This window comes from Ambystoma mexicanum, chromosome 4p (assembly GCF_040938575.1).
Source record: "Ambystoma mexicanum isolate Mex_15411 chromosome 4p, UKY_AmexF1_1, whole genome shotgun sequence".
NCBI classification, from domain to species: Eukaryota; Metazoa; Chordata; class Amphibia; order Caudata; family Ambystomatidae; genus Ambystoma; species Ambystoma mexicanum.
This window is the reverse complement of record NC_090927.1, coordinates 1,071,696,921-1,071,721,719: the sequence shown is the minus strand read 5'-3', so window position 1 is coordinate 1,071,721,719 and position 24,799 is coordinate 1,071,696,921.

Genomic DNA, 24,799 nt, shown 5'->3' with positions numbered 1-24,799 from the left:
ATACAGTATTGCCTGGTGGCGTACGGCCACCGCGTCGGCGGGCATCACACCTGTTTGGGGCAAGGCGATCTGCGCCTTGCTGTGCTGGCACTGCCTGAGGATGCAGGACTGCATTCCCCCTCTGATCTGATGGCCCAGGAACAGGATCAGATGTAGTGGAGTGTGACCCTGCATCCGTAACCGCCAAAGGCGGAGTTACCAACACTGACATCCCCATAGAGGGGCCTACCCCCGGTGCAGGTGGGTTGGACAGAACAGCATCCCTGCCAGAAACACTCACCTGCGACAGCACATAAGTCCCACCGTCCGATTCAGTACCTGAATCATAGAGGTCTGGGGAGGTGCACCCAGAGACACACGTGGACAGTATGGTCTGCAGGAGGATGGGGTTTTCACCCACCACCACACCACGTCCTCCACTGGTGCCCGGTCGTGGCTGAGATTCCTCCTGGGTCTGCACCATCTCCTCCACCTCAACAGCATCAAGTGCGTCATCACCTGCAAAAACATGAAAGACAACAAATGGAAACAGGCAAGAGCACCATAGCACACACATAGGCCTGACAAAGCAGAGATCCAGTACATGAACAACACATGTCCCACACGACTATAACCCTGGCATGCATGCACTGTCAATGAGTTGGAAGGGGAGGCAAAAAGCAGACACTGAGGACTCCAAGATGGAAAAGCAACACATGTGCTAGCACTGGCATCCCAGATTAGCCTGTGAGTGGCATGGGCAATCCACATACATGACACATGCCAGCACACAGATGCAACGTAGCATAGCCATGGCACATTTGACAAGTACAGCCATATGTCAGTGAATGAGTACTGTCACCTATCCATGTGACACATGATGAGATGAAAAATGCAAAATAGTGTGTCAAAATACGCATGTGCCACACAGTGCAACACATCCAGTGTGCAGTAATACAGTGATGGCAGGCAGACAGATACATCAATGGTTGGTCACTTCAACATGACAGGAAACAACAATCATGTTCCACATTCAAAGAGGCCCCAAAAATGTATGTGAGCAGGCCCTTACTCAATCAGCCTGAATGGTCAAATCATTCCCATAACAAGGTAATAAATGTGGGCCAATGTGGGTTGTAATCTATGACAGAAGCATGTCACATATGTGGCATTAGGGCACAAAAATGCGTTGCAAAAATGGGAGGATTGAAACAATCAGGCTGAATGAACACTGAAAAATCAGAACAGTTCAAGGGCAACTGCAGTAATGTGGCGCCAATTGGCTACTGTGGTCAGAAGGGATACTGTCATACCCAAACCCAAGGCCAGTGAATGGTTTGGAGGAAGCACATGGGTGACCCATACCACTCAGGAGTACACACCCTCACCTGGCACTCAATCATTACACATCACCCAAGAAACATACACATGGATTACACACACTTGCATGGGCACTCACCGGACAATGCCTCATAATCTGGTAGGTCTCCCACGCCTTGGATCTGTTCCTCTGTGATGAAAGTTCCAGCAACAGATTCATGTTCAGTGAGTTGGCGGTCCTCTGGTGGAGACCTACTGCCAGTCACCAGAGGAGAGGCATGATTGGAAGCCAGCTTGTTCTTTGCTCTGCGTTTAAGTTAATTCCACCGCTTGTTGCAATCAGCAGCTGTGCGCCTCACAAATTCAAGGGCACTAATGTGGTCCGCGATGGTCTGCCAGTGGGCCCTATGTTGAGCAGTCGTAGTCTTACAGCCTGCAGTCACCAACATTTCGCGGCTGTGTGCCGACACATAGGCCACAAGTGCATCAAGTTCGGCGTCATTGAAGCTAGGCTTCCTTGACGTGCCGGAGTGTGTAGCCATGTCTGGGGTCTCAGCCTGTAGTGCAAGAGCACCCTTCTTCTTCTTCTTGTAAGGTAGAGCGGATCCTGAGTGGCTTATGCTGCTCTGGTCAGTAGGGGCAGAAGCGCAGGTGGACTGGGTACTAGAAGCCTGTAAAGGCACAATGACCATAGGTCTTGGTGCAGGCATTGGCTGCAGGGTGATGTCAGCAGGGCCAACGTCGGTGTGATGGACCTGGACCGACACTGTCCTGGCTGGGAGACTCGAAGCTGGGGTGGATTGAGCTGCAGCTGCCCCTGCAGCCTCCCCACCCTGCCTACTTGGGGCAGCAGATGACATTGCTGCCCCAGATCCACGTGGCCTGGTGACAGCAACTTTCACCGCCACACATGGATTAGACTTGCTGACCAGGAAGTCAGCCTGAGAGTCATCCTGTGCCGGTTCATGTGACAAAATGGGCCGGACCAACAAGGGCTGAGCTGGGATTGTGTCAGCTACGTTTCCCACAACTATTGGGGTGGGGGGCATAGGTGGCCCCGATTGGTCCTCCACACATGGGGCTCTAGGGGCACCCTGCAAATCCTGGCCACGTCCCCTACCGCGCCCACCACGCCCACCTTTTGGAGGTCAGCAACCTTTGCCTCCCTTACTGCTTGGTCGCCTCCCAACCATGGCACTGATGTTGTTGTGCATATGGGAGTTGCAGAAAACAATTGTCCTGGGCAATTGGGGTGAAAGGGGTAGGGTAATAGATGGAATTCATACCCTAGTGCTCTAGCAAGGCTCTCTGTGACCTCTGGGGGAAGATGACGGGTCACGCAACGCACAGGCCCCTCAAAAACAAAAGTACACATGCACGCAACCCCTGGTAGACCACGTGCGTGGAAAAATGAACACGCACTATGCTGTGGCACCCAGAAACACAAAAATAAGCGTACGCATGTTACACACAGCCTACAATGACCTCTGAAGAGGTGCGCGACACACGGGGGCAACCAATTGGAAAATACGTGTGCGACCCACCGTCTGCCTTGAAAAAGAATGTGAAAAAGACACGCGTGTGCGCGTTGGCAACACCCCCGCCAAAAGAAGAAAAGAACGCAGTCTGAGGAAACACGGAGTATGAACTGGAAACTTTGTGAAGTAATCGCGTGTGAACCAACAAGAAGTACAAGAATCACCTGCTCTCTCTCCACATAAAGCACGTACAAGAAAATAGCGTGATACTCGTACCTTTTAAGCCAGCCCACACGTGCAACGTCGCTTACGCGCTAAGGCCCTTTCCTCCAATAGCACGTTGACGTGCAGTTTTCTCACGTGCTGATTCACAATGCACCCGCGTTGTGCGGAACACCCGCGCGCGTAACGTCACTTACGCGCTTAGGCCCTTTCCTCGGATTTCACGCTGATGTGCACTTTTTTCACTTGCCAAATCACTCCGTATCAAGCTGGCCACGCGAAAACACACGGAAGACCACGCTCATGCCCAAAAGGCCATTTTCCTGCCCCCAAGAGCCCCGAGCACGCTCCCACCAGCCATCTGCTCTGCTGCCTGCCTGCTGCCCACGTGCCCTGCTATTTGGTGCCTGCACGTCAGCCACCTGAAGGGGTCCAGTTGCTGTGTCCACCCCTGCTGGAACAGAAGACTCCCGACTGGGATACCATCGCTCCACAGCCCAGGACCCAGTTGCCCACCCACGCCTGCCTCGGGGGTCGCCATGTCGGGGCAAACACCATCTGCGACCACTGGCGACCCCCAGCCAGAGAGGCAGAGGGCCACCAGCTTCAGTGAGAAGGAAGTTGGTGTCCTGGTGGAGCATGTCCTGGGCATTATGATGCCCTCTTCGGAACATCACGCGCCAACAAGGAAGGACGGGAGAGGATCTGGGAGGACACAGTGGTTGCCATCAACGCGGAGGGGGTGGCAACCCACGACATCAAGCACGTCCGGAAGGGCTTGGAGGACTTCAGGTCCAGGACCCTCTACAAGGCCCAGCACCTCGCGAAGGGAGAGGATGCAGAGGGGTGCCGGGTCAGCATGAGCAACATCCAGATGAGGGTCCTGGAACGCGTAGGCCCAGCGCTCCACGGCCAGATCCTTCGGAGGCAGACCCGTCTGGAGTTGAGCAGTAAGGGGCCAAGCATTGCTGTGTGAGACAGGGCATGTTGCAGTGTGCTGGTAGTCTGATACTTGCCTGTATGTGTGACATAGGCCATGTATGGATGTGTGTTTGCAGGGACATCATGGTCATGCATGTGAGACCAGTAATGTGTGAACCACATGGATGCTGCATGTGTTCCAATGCAACATGGGGAGCTGTATGCGGAATGCACACATGAATGCATGCCAGTCTCTGTTCTTGGACATGGAGGGGGGTGAGGGATGGGTGCTGCTCTCATGTACATGTATGGTGCACATGTGTGTGTGTCTGAGAAGTGTGTGTGTGACTTTGAAACGCCATGGATGCATGACACATGTCCGTGATGATGTGTAGATTCACTCATGCAGTGCGGTCACCGTTGTATCCCCTTGTCTATCCACTGTGTCTGTGGTGTACAAGCCATGATGCATGACCCTCCGGTGATGTGTGTGCATGGGATCAGTGTGAGCCATGATGCATGTGAGTTTGAAGGCAACATTTTGGTTAAAAGAGGCCCTTGTGCATGGATGCTGATGTTGATTGCAGGCGCCGTGCCTGTTTCTGCATGTGTGTTGGTGCATCCACCCATGTATTGTGGAGGGACAGAATGGAAGTGACATTTGACAGTGCCACTCATGTGTTATTGCTTCCTGTCTAGGGGAATATTGTACTGTACCCTGATGCTTGTGTTCTATGTCTCCCTCTACGCAGCGTCAAGTGAAGAAGAGGGCAGAGACGGCGCTGTAGAGCCAAGCGGCGGGGATGCCTCCACCGGGCGGCGACGCAAGGCCCATCCACCCTCCCAGGAATTGCCATCATCCAGGAGCGAGGGGAGTGGTGCCGTGTCTGCCACTACGGCTGTAGTGGAAGGGCCAGGTGAGCCCCCACAGGGGCTTGCAATGGCGGAAGATGGTGTGGAGACATCCAGGTTGGTGGTCTCCGCAGAGGAGGAGGAGCCCGCTACTGAGCCACACACGGGGCCTGGTGGGGGTAGTACCACTGTTGCAAGTGGTGCAGTCCAGGGCCAGGGTCAGGAGGCAGCACAGGTCACCGCCGAGGGGCCTGTGCATGTCGCTGTCCTTGACCCTGTGCCTGCACCACAATGCACCAGCAGGATGCCCCGTCCCAGGCCCGTCCGCAGTTAGGGGGGAGTGCCACGTCATCTGCCTCTCCACTACCTGCAGACGAGGGGTCCCATGAACGTATGGGCTCTGTCCTGATAGGTGTCGCGTTGCGCATGCGTGACACTCGTGATGATGTGCGAGCTTCCGGAGGTGGAGAACGCTCGCCATCACGAAGAACAGCGTCGCGACATGGCATTGTTGGGAGGGGCCCTGGTCAGTGGGTTCCTACATGTGTCACGCACTCTGGAGACTATGTGCCAGTCGTTCTCCCTGCCGTCTTGTGGCCCAGATTCCACCAGGGCCCCTGTGGACCTGGCCTGACCAACACAGCCAGCTTGGTGGAGATCACATCCCTGCCACCGTCAGGAGTCGGCGATCCAGCAGGGGTGGACACCACAACAACTGGAGACCAGCTGATGGAGGATGTGCAGGCATCATCGGACAGGGCACATGGACAGCAGCAAGAGCAGCAGCAGGCTCTAGGTGGGAGCAATGATGGCTCGGGCCATCGACATCAGAGGGGCAGGCATCAGCCAGAGGGCAGGAGGACCCTGGAATGAGTGTGTCTTCCATGTGGCTGCGGTTGGGCCGGCGTATAGATGCGGAGCGGCGGCGGGAAGAAGAGGCACGGCTCACAATGGTCAGGGCGGAGAACTCCATGCGGAGGGCACTGAGGCGGGCAGAGTGCCTCGAGGCTATTCGCAGGGAGTTGGCGTCCAACATGGCATCGTCCCTGCGAACCCTCGGGGCCATGGAAGAGGTCCACCTCCAGGACATTGAGCAGGAGTTCGATGATGCCCAGGCCTGGGAAATCAGAAAGTGAGCCATCGGACTAGCCCGCCGCCATTGTATATAGTTTTTAGTGTTAGGTTTCATTTTCATTTTCCTTTATTTTGGGGTGTTTGGACTTTGCCCCACACATTTGTATATAGTTTTTTTTATTAGGTAGTTTTTTTCATAGGTTTCTGTTCTTTCGTTGGGCTCATGGACCCTTGATAATTGATTGTACATAGTTGGACAATGGATTTATTGGAACTTTTTCTTTGGATTTCATCAGGGATTAATGGATTTAACTTTTTACTTTTCCTTTGGATTTGCTTTGGTGGAGGGAGAGTTTGTACTATTTTTCTTTTGGATTTCTTTGGATTGGTTATAGTTTTCATGTACTCATGTTTTGGACATGCTTTTCATTTCATGTTTGCAATTTTTTTATGCTTTTATTTCATTGCTTTATTTTTGTCCAGAATACATTTTGATATTTTACTTCCATGTGTGTAATTCGCTCTTTGAGTTCATGCATGTGAAAATGTGGGTTTACACAATCAAAGCCAACCAGTGTGTGTGTGTGTGTGACGGACATGTGTTGATGTACATAGTTGACTTTTGGTTTGTGTCTTGAAATAGGCATGTCAGTGTGGGGTGGATTGGGAAATCATTGCGTCTCAAGACTGGGGTGGCGTGCTGTGGTATTTTGGTGGAGATGTGGGCCATGATTGTGCATCTTTATGTCATGTAGGGGGGACATGATTCAGGGCCTGCTGGCAGGTGCCCGTCAATGCTGGGGGGTGGGGGTGCTGGGGGACATGAGTCGGGGCCTGCTGGCAGGTGCCCCTCACTGCTGGGTGGGTAGGGGTCCTGGGGGACATGATTCGGGGCCTGCTGGCAGGTGCCCCTCACTGCTGGGGGGTGGGGGCGCTGGGGGACATGAGTCGGGGCCTGCTGGCAGGTGCCCCTCACTGCTGGGGGGTGGGGGTTCTGGGGGACATAAGTTGGGGCCTGCTGGCAGTTGACCCTCACTGCTGGGTGGGTGGGGCTGATGGGGGACATGAGTCAGGGCCTGAGGCTCATTGCTGGGTGGGTGGGGTGCTGGGGGACATGAGTCAGGGCATGAGGCTCACTGCTGGGGGTGGGGGTGCTGGGGGACATGAGTCGGGGCCTGCTGGCAGGTGCCCCTCACTGCTGGGTGGGTGGGAGTGCTGGGGGACATGAGTCGGGGCCTTCTGGCAGGTGCCCCTCACTGCTGGGTGGTTGGGGGTGCTGGGGGACATGAGTCAGGGCCTGAGGCTCATTGCTTGGTGGGTGGGGGTGCTGGGGGACATGAGTCGGGGCCTGCTGGCAGGTGCCCGTCAATGCTGTGTGGGTGGGGGTGCTGGGGGACATGAGTCAGAGCCTGAGGCTCACTGCTGGGGGGTGGGGGTGCTGGGGGACATGAGTCGGGGCCTGCTGGCAGGTGCCCCTCACTGCTGGGTGGGTGGGGGTGCTGGGGGACATGAGTCAGGGCCTGAGGCTCACTGCTGGGCGGGTGGGGGTGCTGGGGGACATGAGTCAGGGCCTGAGGCTCACTGCTGCGGGGTGGGGGTACTGGGGGACATGATTCGGGGCCTGCTGGCAGGTGCCTGTCAATGCTGGGTGGGTGGGGGTGCTGGGGGACATGAGTCAGGGCCTGAGGCTCCCTGCTGGGTGGGTGGGGGTGCTCGGGGACATGAGTTGGTGATCACTAGTGCAAGGTGACATGTGGGCTGGCTGGGGGGCATGCCCATGGTGGATGGGCTGTGTGCGGGACATGACCAGGGGTGCTGGGTAGTCCCCTGTGGTGTGGGCTGCCTGCAGGGGCCGTGGAGGGGGTAGAAGGAACACCTGGGAGGACCCACACTGCCAATTCACATGTGGACTCCCCGCGCACCCCACTGGATACACGTACCCCGCTATGACAGCGAATTTGCGTGTGAAACTGCCTGCGAACCCCCGAAATACATGTACCCTGCTCGCACAGGGCCAATCGCGTGTGAAACTCCTCGCAAACCCCAGTAATGCACTTACCCTGCTCGCACAGGGCCAATCGCGTGTGAAACTTCCCGCACACCCCCGAAATACACGTACCTCACTCGCACAGGGCCAATCGCATGTGAAACTTCTCACGCACCCCTCAAATACACGTACCCCGCTCGCACAGGGCCAATCGCGTGTAAAACTTCCCGCGAACCCCAGTAATACACGTACCCCGCTCGCACATGGCCAATCGTGTGTGAAACTTCCTGCGCACCCCCGAAATACACGTACCCCACTCGCACAGGGCCAATCGCGTGTGAAACTTCCCGCGAACCCCCGAAATACACGTACCCCGCTCGCACAGGGCCAATCGCGTGTGGAACTCCCACAAATCCCAGTAATACACGTACCCTGCTCGCACAGGGCCAATCGCGTGTGATTCTCCCCACGCAGCGGGGTACGTGTATTCGGAGGGGTGCGAAGGGAGTTTTGCAGGCGTTTTCATGGTTGGGGGCCTGTGTGCTGGTCCACTGGCCTGTGCGCCATGTACGGGATTTGTGCGCTGTACATGGCGCACGGGGAGGGATTGGGGCGTAACTGGCGCTGCTGCAGGGTCACTGCACCACTCTGCGCCACGGCTGGTAATGGATGTTTAAATCCATGAATACGCTGTGCGCAAAAATGGATTTTGGCGCACGCGGCTGGCGCAGACTGTCGCACGCGCACACTGTGCGCCAGCCGCGTGCGCCACTTGTGCGCTGAATTCTATGAATTACCCACTTGATGTCAATCTGTCTAGATACAGACACCTTCCTGGTAGTTTCTAATTTGCATCCAATATCCATGCTATGGTATGCGTAGCTTTTTCCTTTCTACCAATTGGCCTCCTCTATCCATGCTTGAGCATGATTGCATTCTGTGAGGCAGCAAATGTGAGTTTTCTGTCTATTCTGGGTTACATGTACCTTTTACATAGGGTCTTGCATTAAAAAGTCTCCTGAATCTATGCTAGAACAGAAGTAACCTCTTCATAGACTGATAATGTTGACCTTCAAATGGACTTGTTTATCATTCTGATTAGAGCAAAAATGAAGATGGTAAGGGGACTTGAGGGGAGCAAACATCCTTATTTTTAATGCTGTTATGTAGCATATCAACCTATGGGTTGTGATTAAGATGGCCCTGCTTGTGACATCACAATACCTGCTGCTTGAGGCAGAGCAGATTTCCAGCTGCCACTGCAGCACTTAATTAAAGCCATGACTGGAAGATCTCTTATATCACATTAAGCAAGGGCCAAGCATTCAAGAGGGTGACAGTATAGGGCCATGTGTTATTCGGAATAAAATATCCCCTACCATACAAAAAAAGATAGTTGAACTCACCTCAGAGTTTTGTGACCGTACAAAGCCTTCATCCTTGCTCCTCAATTTGGTGACAGGACTCTTTGGTGACTTGCAATATTCTTATATATTATATATATTAGTTTTTTTTACTAATTATATCAGTAAATGACTATCACTGATCTGTGATTGGATGAGTCAAAATTGGTTTAAAATGAACAGTGGTAAGACCGATGTCCTATTTGTGGGAGTCCCGGCTCAGAACTCGGCTTGGATGCCAGAGCTGTGGTCCTTTTTGTTTGGTCCGTTCCCTAAACATGTCACTGTTGCCTTGGACTTGGGTGTTAAGATCACAGCCACCCTTTCTGTGGATGTCCAGGTTAGTGCTGTCTGTCAGGGAGGCTACCTTAAGCTTAAAATATTTAGAAAGGTTCTTCCTTTCCTGCCCCCTGACTTGCATGCCAATGTTGTGGTGGCCTCTGTCTTTGGTTCCCTGGACTACTGTAATTCTCTTTTTCTTTCCCAGCACGCATATATACTCCATCGGCTTCAGATACTCCAAAATACTGCAGCTAGAGGGGTCACTGGTGTCTCTATGCAGGGTCATGTTTCCCCCACCTTGCTCCGTCTTCATTGGCTCCCTGTCAAATGTCGAATTCAATTTAATTCACTCTATATAGTTCACTGGGATTTTTATCACCTGTGTGCTGAGTTTTTGCAGCATACATTCTGCTGCTATACACCTTGTCGAGCTTTGCGCTCTGCCTCTGATTTTTTGATGCAAGTACCCAGATTTCAGCAGACCAGGACTGTTGCCTTCTCGATGTCTGCTCTGGTCGTGTGGAACAAGCTCCCTCCTTCCCTTCCTCCCTCCACCCTATTGATAGTCCATCTTCTGTTTCGCCACCAACTAAAAACCTTCTTGTTTTAGCTTCTTTCTCTCGCTCCATTTTACTGTTGTGTCTCTCCAATTAGCGCCATGATGGCCTCAGGCGACATTGCATTGATAAGTAGAGTTAACATAACAGAACATAACAAAGTTTGGCCTTCGCGTGTTTCAAATTGTGGGTATACAAATATGTAATAACCCTTTAAATGTGAGTTTCTTTAGTGCCAGTGCATCTTTCTAATTAGTGTCTTCAACTTCTAGAGATGACTGACGGTGCACCCGTTTTTTTAAGACAATTGGCGTCCACTTAGTACACAGGACACATTGGGCCTCATTACGACCCTGGCGGAGTGGGTTTACGCCAGCGTTATTCGCGGCGGACCCGTCCGCCCCACTACGAGATTCCGTAGCGCCATGGAGCGTTTTCCGCCTGGTTTTTCCGGGCGGAGAAATCCATGGCGCTACGGGACCTTGTTGTTAATTACGCCACCGTATTTAACGGTGGCGTAATTAACGCCTTCCCCACTCCCATTATACCCTATGGGGCAAAAATGGGAATGGGGAAGGGTAAAATGGGGAATGGGGATTCACCGCCCCGCCAAGGTCGGAATGGGGCGGTGAATCCGCCAACCCCCATGGCGCTATCGGCAGCTTTCCGCCGTGCCCCATGGTGCATTTTGCACCGCGATTTCCGCCAGGGTCGTAATGAGGCCCATTGTTAAGTGTCCTTAGGATATGTTCCCTGAAGCATTCATTTTTCTCATCATTAGTATGTGCATGGATTTATAACTACAGGAAGTTAAGAGCTAGCGAGCGGCATGATAAGAGCATAGCTTTGGAATTTGGTCAGCCAAAGACACGCTGCTTGCTAGCTCTAGCCTTCCTATACCAGAAAGAGGTGTAAATGCATCCAACTGCTTGCAATAATAATGAGAAAAAATAAAAATGCAACAAACACACTCTAAGGACACTTAATAATGTGTCCCCGTCTATAGACAAGGACAAAAATCCAAATGCTTGACAAATTAGACAATGATTCAATCTACAGTATCAGAAGGGGTGTGCTAAATTATGGTATCAGGAGAAGCCAAAGTCAAAATACACAATTCAACTCCGATGACGTCCCATTCTATTTCATAACATGACACCCCACTGGTTTCTCCTTAATTTTTTTCAAAAAATGCTGCTTCATCATGACAGAAATTCAGCCTTCAAATGTGAAGAATACAGGGATTGCTTGTGGAATGACTAGGATTTCTTTGGACACCTATAATTTTTATATTTGTGTCAGTGGTCTGGTTTCTGTAGACTTCTTTTCACTGGTTATGAATAAGGTTTTTTGTCTTCTCTTTTTTCTTCATCTTTATAGCATACTAGCAAAAAGTACCCGTACTACTCACAGGTTCTGTACATAGAAATCAGAACACTCTCATCAATTGTTCAAAATCAATGATCCTGTAGGTCGCTGTTCCGAGTTGCTTATCACTTGATGTGCTTTGCACTCAAGTAAACTGTACTGCGAATGAGCGTGTGTGGCTGGCTAACATACCCCGCAGCAGACGTGGAGAGAAAGCGAGAGTTGGAGTGCTGCACCATACTGGGCCTTTCAGTGCGCTCTCCTCACCTGTTGCCTCCCCCTGATGCGGTGTGGTGTGCTGCAGTGCCAATATCTCTGAAACAGTGCATCGTAGGGCCTTGAAACATGGCTTAGATACCCCAGAGCAGATGTGGAGGGGAGGTCAGAGTGGTGCATTGTTGTGCAAATATCTCAGAAACTGTGCTCCTAGAGCTTTGAAACATGATTTTCAAGACTTTGGGCCTCATTAGGACCCTGGCAGTATGGGGTTAATGGCGGCGATAAAGGTGCTGTCGCTGTTAACCCCATACCGCCCTATTATGAGGTCCGCTCACAGGACCCGCTCTGGACGCCTGGTTTCACCAGACGTCCTTTGCGAGTCCCACGAGCGGCCCAGCATGCTAACAACGGGCCCGTCATTACTGGGCCCGTTGTTAGCATGCTCCCCATTCCCATTGAGCCCTATGGGGTCTTAAATGGGAATGGTCCGGGTTCCCTGAATGGGGAAATACCGGGCCCTCCAAGGTCGGTATGGCCGGTATTTCCACATTCATGGAACCCGGACTCAAGTTTGGAGTTATTAAGGGCATGGCTACCTCCAAACTCGTAATGAGGCTCTTTCTGCCTCATCACGAGTTTAGCGGTAACCCTTAAATGTGGCCGGTAACGCTATTACCGCCACATTTAAGGGTCCGCCAAATCACGGCCTTGGCGGATTTACCCCCAGCTCTTAGCTGGGGGCAAATCCGCTGCAATATTGCCAATTCTTTGCGCTATTACCGCCAGCAGTAATACCGCCAGCGGTAATAGCGCCGAAAATGTCCCATTGAGCCCAATGGGGAATGGGGAATGGGGAATTCCCGAATGGACCCAGTGGGGAATGGGGACTTACCGTTCCTCCAAACGCGTGGTCCGGAGCTAATAGCACCGGGGAGTTTGGCGGTACCGCTAATAGCCCGGCACTAATACTTCTGGGGTTACCGCCCAACTCGTGAGTTTTGTTCCGCATGTCGGGTGACTTAAAATTAGCACTGTCGGGGCTGGAATCCGGTGGAAGGGGTGGGGTGTCCAAAAGGGCTGGGTTGTCCAAATTTCATGTAGCCAGTGATGTCCAGAGGGTCCTAACAGGTAATTGTACAGAATGTGGTGCAAGATGTGGAACTGTATAAGGAACAAAATGTTGCGATGCAAATTTCTTGCAAACAGTGCATCCCAGGGCCTTGAAACATGGTTCTCAAGGTTCCATCTGGAACTTGAGTTTTATTCCTCACATTGAGATGCTTGAAATTAGCTCTGTCCAGTCCTTCTATGACCACCTTGGTGTTTTTCCGCTTTCAGGAAACCATCTCATGTGTGCATAGGCTGTAATTTGGGATATTAAATGTCATGTAGCTGGTGACAAAGGGAGGGTCCTAAAAGGTAACTGCACATTTCGGTGCAGATTGCTGGAACAGTGTGGAATTGTTTGAGGGACAAACAAACAGATTTTCCGTTTCAATTGACCATTTCCCTGTCTGTTTTCTATGTTTAGTTGGGTTGTCACTTTACTTCAACCTCCGTTGAATGGGCAAACTAAAAAATAGACATCCGAAGATGATTGACTCGTGATAAGACATGTCAATGCTTTTTCCTGATAGGATATATCCTTCTCCTTGATGTGATATCCTGCGGTGCAGGATTTTATTATCACACTTATTCCTAGATAGGTCTACAGGAAATGTATGGTCATAAGCTGGTACAGATTTAATGAACATGTTATGTTTGAAGACATGGCTATTGGATTCATATCTGACTTACCCTATATTCATAGGTGCTTGGGGCTGCAGTTAAATTAGCCCACGGGGAATGTGGTACTACAAAAGACATTTAATTGATTATTTAATAGCTGGCTCTTATGGATACACATACATTTAAAAATGCTTCTTGTTCAGTTTTATTTTATTTCTTTACTTTTATTTAATATCAAAGTCAAGCTGCAATGGCAATTTCGAAAGGATTTGTTCTTAATCTAGCTACAACTCATACCTTAATGTTCCGTGCGACACCATTCGTGGAAACATGTAACTACACTTCTCAGAATACCAGGAAAAGCAATCTGCACTAATTGCAGTTGTTTTGAAACTAGTCCGGTTTGATTGCAACTCATAGAACTCAACAAAATGTATATTAAAAGAAATAGATTCTGCAAAAACGATTTTAAAAGAGAAGGCGTTCTTACCAGGTGAGAAATCAAACCCTCTACCAAAGTCAAAAGAACGTAAACTTGATCAACACGTCAATCTAGTGGGACAGTCGAGGAAACTGTCTTCAGACAAATGTCTGACTACGGAAACAGTGAACATGTGCCACAGTAGAAGCGTAGCAAAACAAACCATGGCCAAATGAATAAAGACGGAAGGTACGCATGAATCTAAATGTAATTAAGTTGCCAAACACCTGCAGGCTCTGAGCCCAGCGACCATAAAACTCATCAATTACAGCATTTAAGCACAAACCTAGTCCCCAAATCGTAATTATGCTCATAGCAAATTTACAAAATGAACGACCATTGGAACAAACACCCAATTTGCAAAGATTAGCACAAAACGGACTCAATGAACACAAAATGCAAATAATTAACATAGCATATGCTTTATTATAAAATGAAATATTTCAGCGCGAATGTAGTAGGGCAAGGAAATACAATAACATGTTTTTTTTAATGAAAACAAAAACCATATGGATACAAGAAATCATTCATCTTATTTTTTATAGAAATGTTTCTTTATTGTAATGCCAAGAAATGACAAAGGTCAACGCAATGAAAAGAGCACAACCAATACAAAGAGCGTTATCCATCTAGAACAGTCACAACGTATTGTGTAGGATACACACAACACCAAGTAGACGAAAAAGAAAGAAAACACAACAAATTCATTAACCTGCCATACATGTGTCACACAAAAAACCTGCACAATAGGACGCAATGACACTATTATAATACCAGCAATGTAACCACAAACATTTCCACGAAACATTTGACAGAACATCTTCCATGAGCATATCAGCCGCAGGAATCCACAAACAACCTCCACGAACAACCCCCAAAGATCATTGAATTTGTCAGACTCCCCTTTATATTTGAAAATGTCCCTCTCATGTGTGGACACGGTCAGCAATTCCTCCACCCAATCATCGATGCTGAAGGAATTGGATGACTTATTTGGCTATCATGCTACTTCTATGTACCCAAACTTTCTTTGAGAATGACAGATCTGCTGGTTGACAGACATCCCCAACAACCAAATGGGAAGCCCTTCTAGGAATAGAACACTCCAACACTAAGCCTGTCCTTTCACATACCCCCTCCCAGAAGTCCCTGGTTCTCTTACAAAATCAAAGTTAGTGGCTCAGCATAGCCCTTGATTGATTACATTTCCAGCATTGGTCACTCTGAGGGTGCCTCTTAAACATTTGTTCTGGTGTCCAATATGCCCTAAAAAGCAATTTAGTTTGAGAGACCCTCAGGCCCCAATCCATGCTTGCTCCAACAATGTTACAGCATCTCTGTCAACGTTCAGGGCTAATCACCTCATCCAGTTCACCAGCCCAGACATTAACAAGTTCATAATTCCCTTTGGAATAGATACAATGACATTGTATAAGGTGGCCGCCAGATGGGCTGCCCAGGCACACATTTCCAGCGTTGACCAAGCAGAACTCAGCGCAGTCATTTGAGGTGCAAGCTCAAGTTTAGCAGATACAAGCCCCCTCAGCTGTCTATGTTCGGCATAACTGCAGTCTCTCAAATCAAAATCTCTGCACAAACGCAAAAAAGGAATCCAAGATTCATCCTCAAAAAGGTCTTGGATATACTGAATTCCGCCCAAATACCAGGACGGCCAAAACAATAACTTTCCTTGTACTGTCAGCGATGGATTCAGCCAAATGTAAGAAGATAACGTAAGAAGACAGTAAGAGGACTCAATGACCGAGAGCCCTTTGAGGTCATTGACAGCAAGACCCCGGGTTCCAGTTGAAACACACTGGGCCTCATTACGACCCAGGTGGTAAGTTACCGCCTGGGTCGTACCTTTACCACCATGGCGTAAACTACGTTTACGCCATGGTGGTTGGCGGATTTACCGCCCCATTCCGAGGTTGGCGGGGCGGTAAATCCCCAATCCCCATTTACCCTTCCCCATTCCCATTTTTGCCCCATAGGGCATAATGGGAGTGGGGAAGGCGTTAATTACGCCACCGTAAATTACGGTGGCGTAATTAACAACAAGGTCCCTTAGCGCCATGGATTTTAACACCTGCTAAAAGCAGGTGTTAAATCCTCCATGGCGCTAAGGGACCTCGGAATCAGGCGGTAAGGGTCGGCGCTGTTTACGCCGCCATAAACCCCTTACCACCTGGGTCCTAATGAGGCCCACTGTTGGATTTGAATTAAATCCACTGGTCTGGAGCAGCCTCCACCATACGGCATAAATGCCACACAGTGAAAGCGAGATGATACTCGAAGAAATTTGGCAAATTCATACCACCCTGTTTCAATGGTAGTTGCATCTTCCACAGAGCTTTCCATCCCATATACATTCCTGTATAAGTCCATCAAATTACTTGAATATCCATTTTGTCATTTTTAGCTGAAGCATTGAAAGGACATAATTGACCCTTGGCACCATGTTCATTTTTATGCAATTTACCTTGCCCCACAGTGAAAGTTTCAGAAGTGACCACCAGTCTATGCTAGTCCTGAGTTTAGTTATTAGGCAATCAAAATTGATCTTTGGCAACAACTTCACCTAAGGGCCAATCCACACCCCCAAGCACTTCAGCCTCTCGAGACACCACATAATATCCAGATTGCCATACATGTGTTGCATGCAGGCCACAGTGATTGGAAGCCCCTCAACCTTGCTCCAGTTGACCTTATACCCGGATATTTCAGTGAAGACCCGGATGTCATTCATCAGGTAAGCCATACTTGGCTCAGGCACACGTACAACCACCAATAGGTCATCCGCATAAAGTAAGACCTTGCCATAACACTCCCCTCTCTCGAGTTCATGAATGTTTCCATTTGTCCTCAGCATTATAGCCAGCGGTTACATCGCTAGAATTAACAACAAAGGGGAAAGCGGGCATCCTTGGCTTGTCCCCCTCTTCAGCTGAAATTACTCAGATACAAGGCCATTAGTAAGTACACTGGCAATGGAGCTCGCATACAGTAGGCCCACTAAACCCAGAAAAGTCAGTACCAATCCCATCGGCGTTAGGCTCCCGAATAGGTAAGGACACTCAATCATATCGAAAGCCTACTCTGCATCGAGAGAGTTCACTGCCACAGGTTCCTCCATTTTACTCCCTTCATCAATAGTCATAATTAGCTTCTGCATGTGATCCGGCAGAGATCTTCCTGTTACAAAACCAACTTGATTCGCATGCACTAGTCTCCAATCTTCTTGCCAATATTTTTGCCAACAGTTTACAATCAGTAATCTTAATAGAGAAACATTCGCGACATAAAACATTAACACTGACAACGTTCAAATCCTGCAACATGAATGTGCACAACTATGCAGGTTAGTCACCCCATTGCATTAGGAATTTACTTACCTCATGCACATAACTAATAAATGCATGCAAGAATGAACAGAGTCACCAATGACACAATCCAGGCCCAACAACACAGTAGAAATATGACCTGCATCAAACTGCCTCCAACCACTCTATATTTAATGCCACCATGCACCATGCTGTCTTTCCTCACTCCCCAGAGAACATTAAAACCAAGGAGGTCATTTATGATATTGTCAAGTTCCTCCTGGGTATCAGTGTCATTGGCTGCATGCCTCTGGCCATCAAAAGACCTCTCACTGGGACTCTCATCTAGTACAACAACAAAGGGCACACTAGCCTCAACATAGCTGATGACTGACTAATGCAGACCTACAATTTATTTCCTACTCCAAACTCTTCCTTTGGATAATGACAGGACCATGACATATTGAAAATCTATTGATAACCACGGCTCAAATGCAGAAAAAACAGAAGAAGGTTCATGTTTATGCAGCAAGGTATACTCTGTTACAAGTAAATTCTGCTGAGAAATGGCAACCTACTGCAAATCTGGTTTATGCTACGCAACATAGCTAATGATGCCTGCCTAATCAAACCTGACTAGTATGGATTGTCAATGTCATAGGTTCCACTAGACAAATTATGTCATTCTCAGACAACTACCATAACAGAATTTTGAAGTTGTATCTGGGGACATAAAGAGTGCAGCCATAGCTCATGCAATGATATGATATGATATGATTTGATATGGCCTTTATAACAGGCCTTGACACAAGTGTTTCAAGGCATAACAAGGCAAGGGAGGGGGACACAGGGAGGACAGAGACAGCGATCTTACTAAGCCAAGTGACATTGAGATTGCGCAAGTGCTGGGGAGTGGAGTGGGGAAAAGTGCAAGAGGAAAGGGTAGTAGGGAAGTGCAGTACATGTGATCAAACAATAACAAGAATTACGGCCAACTGGTGCCAGGTGCAAGGGTAGGTGCAGGCAGCAGGTCTACAAATGCAGGTCGGGGGACTGTAGGGTTACAGATACAGACCCCAAGTGCAGGGGTTTTCGGAGGGCAGTGTTGGTGTGCAACTGGGTGGGAAGGGGACCTGTGCTCGAGATCAGAGGGTAGCCAGGTGACCAGTGCAATTTCAGCCAGGACATCAGCAGGGGAAAGGAAGAGAGAAGGCAGAAGAAAAGAGGAAGGTCTTGAGGTGCTTCCGGAATCCAAGATGGTTCTCCTCAAGTTTCAGAGAGACAGGGAGGCTGTTCCAGAGGGAGGCCCCAGCCGAAGAAAGAGATCTACCACCAACTCGTTGCTTGGAGAAGCAACTGACCCTGAGGGAGTTGGAAGTGGAGGAGCAAAGAGATGACAACAAACCATGCTCTGCACAGTGTTCAGCAAAGTCTAACATTGTGGCCCATTTCTCCTGATAAGAATACAGGAAAAAGGGGGACCCCAGGCTAATTTCATTACTAGAGCTGCTTGAAACATCAATGGGTAGTGCCAGGGTAGCACCTACCTGTACCCCCTCCGGTAAAATGCTGGTTTCACCTGCTCCTTCAGCATTTAGACCTGTAAAGTGTGATGCACCAGGAGCACCAAGTCATGTTGAAGAAGTGACAGATGTAGATTGGCTGCTCACAAACCGAGCAACTACAAAGACAACATTCCACCTCTTCCATTGTGAAGGTCATCAAAGGTGGAACACTCACACAATTGTTTGCTGTCATCAATGCATCCCTCATACAAGGTAGTTTCCCAGATGCACTGAAAACAAGGCAGATCCTCCAACTGCTGAAGACAGCCACACTTGACCCTGATGACCTGCCCAACTATCACTCCAACACGCATCTACCTTTCATAGCAAAGTGATTGAGAAGACCATCGCCATTGTAAGTGTTTTCAAACTGGCACTCCACCTAAGTCAATACCTAGCGTGTGATGCACAGCTGGAACCCTTAATTATATATTTGTGTCTATAAATTCTTTTATTTCTGAATGATGTACCCTTATATCACGCCCCTCTCTTTGAATCCCCCCCGGTCTCACTGTACCAGGAAGCAGGCTGTTTTGCAAAGTTAAAAGATTTATTTTATGGATTTGCACAATATATATCACACTATTTAATATTTATACAAGGATCATCACCATTGGGGTGATGTAACAATCAACCATCTCTTTAATCAGAAGGAGTATGGATAAGAAAAATAATGCAGCATAGAATAAAACTTTGTGTGGGTAGAGTCAGATGCAATGTCACTCTTTCCCGCTGCACACTACTCAATCCCCCCAATATGCAAGATAAAGAGATGGCAGGGGAGAACACAGGTTTCAGAAATACAGACTCAATAATACAGTTCAATCCCAATTTCCCCCAGCAAGCATAGAGAGAGAAACAGGAATGATTGCAAACAGGTCAAATGCTTTTGAATTGGCTTTGAATGAATGGTTACAAACACTGAAAAATTGATTTAATTAACTTAATTGGATTCAAAACTAGTGGGAGCCACTTTGTATAGTTTCAGGTAAACACTAGCAATGATGATTGAATAACTAGCAGATTGAAAACTGAATTCTGAGGTCAGATGCAAAGAATAGCTGTTTTACAGTGATGAAATTGAGCCAAACGAAAAATCTGCGGCAAACTTTTCCGCGCGCGAGAAACGCGATTGCGGAAAAACTATATGGAGTTGGAATTAAATCCACTGGTCTGGAGCAGCCTCCACCATACGCCATAAATGCCTCACAGTGAAAGCGAGATGATACTCGAAGAAATTTGGCAAATTCATACCATCCTGTTTCAATGGTAGTTGCATCTTCCACAGAGCCAGCCTAGGATGCTTTCCATCTCCACATTTCTGTATAAGTGCATCAAGTTTCTTGAATATCCATTTTGTCATTTTTAGCTGAAGCATTGCGGAAAAACTATATGGAGTTGGAATTCGGTTTTGGATTTGTTGGAAAGCTGTACGGGACAGAAGTTACAGAGGTTTTAGTAGAGGTCGGTTTTTCTCAGAAGGAGTCAAGATTTTCAAATGAAAGATGCGCTTTTGAAATACAAACAGGATTTTCTTTACACTAAGGAGTCTTTGAAGCCACAAGCTACACGACAGCACAGCCACCTATCCAGCAACGTCTCCGGATGGTTTCTATCTGCCGAGACGCTTGTCTTTCTTCAGCAACTATATTAGCGCAAAAATGATATTATCAATACTATTATCAAAGAACTACATGGATGAGGGAAAGATTCAGGAAAGACAAAAGATTTTCTATAATGCAGTTCTGGATATGATAGAATGGGTTGGATATAATTACTTAAGGATAAGAGATTGGCTATGGACAATTCTATGCTATAGATACTCACAACTACTGTTGGGAATAGGCCCGTCAAGGATCTGGTCAAAGGATTTCTGGACTGGAATTCTGCTAGCCCACCGGACAGGATTCAGGGCGCTCGGTTCTGCACTCAGCACGGCACTCTGGACAGTGCACGGCCTCTGGACTGGATCTGACGGGTTGGTTCTGGGTTGCAGCTATCTGGTTACAGATCTGCTCTACTGGTTTGGATCTCGGGATTCCAGCAAGAGTTCTTGGCAAGAAAGCAAAAACAGCATGGCCAGGCTGTTCTTTTTGGTGTTCCCCTTGGAAGTCTGGGGGTAATATCAGGTTTCAAGATTTTAAAAGCCAAGCTGAGAAGGGTTCAGCTTTGAAATTGGACATCTCTGCTCTCAAAGTTCTGGAGTCTTGGATATGGGTTTCTCCTGCAAAGTGCTTCACCAGTAAATCAGTTGATGGGTGAATGTGTGTGTGTCTGTAGGTCCTAAGCTGTCCCTATTTATATATTTCCCAAAGGGGTGGGTAGGCTGAATTATACTAAGCACACCCTCTAGGAATCCTATTGGTTAGTGTCAGTCCTCGCTCCTGATTTGAGAAGGAACTCTGGTGCCATGATGATGCTGTGTTTTACAATCCACGAAGTACCTCCCCTTTGTTTCTGTACAGTAAATCTATTTTTCATATAAATCATATTTACAATCCAACCAACTTGCTAGCAATACATATTTACATCACAGATTTAGTAGAACAAGTATCCATCCGAGTTCCATCTCAGTGAGAGCTTTAGTTCAGATTTGACAGTTTTTCACGCTTTTGGTTGGGTACCCAATGTCAGATTTGTCCACATTTTTGCTACATATATGCGCATGACATCTGGGCATAATCCTGTGAAGTTTCATATTTCTAGCATCATCATAATTGCTACAAAATTACAATTTTGGTAGTCCTGTCTCTGAACATAGCACAGAGTTCAGAGTAGTTTCAAACTGTGAGCAGCATTTTCATGTTAACAACCTATATTTTACAGATTTTTACAAATTTTGCACAGTTCTCTGTGAGTCTTTTTCAAAAAGATATTTTCTTGGGGGTTACCATACACAAATCTGTCTAGTCCCGCCCCCATGGTTGGGCTGGGCTAAGAGCAATCCAGGACTCTCTTCCTGCTGGAAATTAGTTTCTGTTGACACTTGAATTTGCATTCCCTTTCAGTCCAGGAAGCCTATTGTCCCTCCCCAGAGAAGCAGAGCAAAATCTCCTCCTCCCTTTCATTAGCATCTAACTGAGAGTTCCCGGGCAGAGAGCAAAAGGAAGGCACCTTTGTTTGGGGCAAACTGTGGAATGTGCTTTGAAGTCCTCTGGCTGGTATCAGTTTACTTTAAAATACTTTGTTTAAAATTGTCTTTGCTAAAATACTTTACATTTTCAACAAGTATACACTCAAAACATAGAGATTGAATAGTAGCAACCTATATTGCTTTTGATGGCAAGTCACTTCTTTTCCACAATTTGATCTTAATGTACAAGTTTAAGCTAACAGTGTAAATAAATGACAGCATTGATACAGGCAGGCGGCGGTACTGAGCCCATATTCTGACAGATTTTTCCAGGCAAGCCTTTTTAATGTGGATATTCTTGTGATGAAATCTGCTTCTCCGAATATAGTGCCTAGGTGGATTCTTTAAATAAGGTGATGGATGCTGGATCTTTCCTGATGTTTGGGAACCATTATTTTGCAATTTCAACAGCCCAGGAAAAACGGATTTTAGAGCACTTCTGGGTTTTCCTGGCAATGCAGCACTGCCTTTTGAGGTAATTCCATTTCACTCTGTGAGCAGCCCAATGACAGGTTTTGGCAGCGTGGTCTCCTGTTTTACCACTGACACAGGCAAAGTAGATTGGCAGCCTATTTTTCCGGTTTCCCTGTGCACTTCTCTGAGGTTTTAAGCGAGCATAGGGCTTTTTGGCGGTCATTCTGTTGTTTCTGGTGAAAGCAGCACACAGAGATGTCGCAGGGCAGAGACTAGTGGGTCAGAACATCCCACACCATCTAGTTGCATGAAAGGATCACTCACCACAATCTCCTACAGGACTAACAATCCTGTTTCTATACAGATTTTGCCACCATCCAAGTTATTGATAGTGCTCTGCACAACCTGGACTTAAGGGAAGTGTTGGGTAGTGAGAGACATGCCCAGGCGGAATGTGGGTAAGCAAGTATTTATTAACAGAGATCGCAGAGGTCGGCAAGCGCCTCTGCCTGCCTCCTTCTCTCAACTCTGTTATGTTCCAGAACCTTGCGCAGTTCTGAAACACTTTAAAAGAACAATACACATCTTTCCCCTTAACAAGGAATCAACAACAAACTAACATAATCCCCACCATCACAAATTGAACAATGACAATGGTTAAACATATTTCAAAACTTACCTAAAGAACTACTATTTTTGAAAACCAATGCCAGCACCGACATTGTAATCAACCACAAAGGAAATGTTTTAACTTAAATTAAAACATTTTTAACTCTTCCACTAATCTGTCCACCACAGTCTTCACCTCCTCACCAACACTCTTAGTTTCCTCATCCACACTCTTTACTTCCTCCCCACCACTTCCCATTACTCCATCAACTCCATCCGTAAGTGATTCCGACCTCTCCTCACTTGACGCCAGCCTACCCTTGTACCACACCTCTCCATCATCAACCACCAGCACAGTATTGCTCACAGCAGCAATCCTTTTTGGTTCCAAAAATGTGCTCCCCAAACATTTGAGCCAGTATCCGGGATTCCTAATCGGTACCCAATCCCCACCTTCCCATTCCCTTTCCTTTACTTTGAAGTTTTCTTCAAACACTCCGTTATACTGACATTGTGCCTCTTCCACCATCCGCATCACCTCCTTCCAATCAACAATGCACGCCAGTCCTAACCATGCGGTCACAATTGTGTCCCCGGTTGCCTTCCCTTCAATGACAAAAAGGGAGAAACTTTCGTTACTGAGTGGAGTGTAACACAATAACTCCATACCACGTGTTTCAATACATTACTCCACAACAACCCCAACCTCATAGAAAGTTGAAGGCCCTCTTTAAGAAACCTATTTGCACGTTCTACCATCCCATTAGCTCTAGGGTGATACAAGGCTGTGCGTGTGAGTTTACTGCCAAACTGTGTCAAACATTTCTTCATTGTTCCTGAACAGAACTGTAACCCATTTCAGTTACAATTTCTGTGGGGAACCCTTCATGAAAAAACACCTCTTCAAAAAATGCCACCAACTACACTGTGGATGCTTCTCTCAGTCCCTTCCTCTCTATCCACTTCAAGTGATAATCCACTAAGACTACAACAAACTTTAATCCCTCACCCAAACCTTGAATGGGACCCATTAAATCCACTTCAACCTTTTTCCAAGGTTACCCAGGTACTTGCACAGGGCAAAGTGGTGTTTCACGCACTCTCCTGTCCCAGTATCTGCTGCAGCATGAGGGCCTCTGTGCTCTCTTTCACTGTCGCCGATCCTCGTTGCCAATGTTGGGTAGTGAGAGACACAACCAGGTGGAATGTGGGTAAACAAGAGTATATTAACAGCGAGTGCAAAGAGCCGCAAGCACCTATGCCGGCCTCCTTCTCTCAACTCTGTTATGTTCCAGAATCGTGCGCAGTTCTGGAACACTTGAACAGAACACAAGAGCCCTGCTTACACATTCTCCTCAACCTCTCTGCTGCCTTCAATACCTTTGAAGATGATGCCCTCTTCAACATCTTAACCATGTGCATTGGCTTTGACAGAACAGTCCTGACATGATTTGCCTCCTTCCTCTCCAACCAACAGACCAACTCATTCCGATGGCCGCAGTAACCTGAAGAGTTCCTCAATGCTCCATCCTGTCCCCTATCATCTTCAACTTGTACATGGAACATCTGGGAGAATTCCTCACCTACACTAACATCAACATCAAGATGCACCAATATGCAGATGACACACAGCTTCACCTGAAGATCAATTGCATCAATGTGAGTCATCAAAATAAGTATTGCCTGTCACGCATCAAAACCTGGATTTCAAGAACCTAACTGAATCTCAAGCCTATAAAGACCAAACTGATTCCCCTAGAAAACCCCACCAAGCCTGCCCAAGTCTAGAAAGTGCTTGATGACATTAAGCTCAATGGATCCACACCTCATTTCTAACCCAATGAAAAATATCCTGGCTTTACTATCTTGGCTTTACTATACACT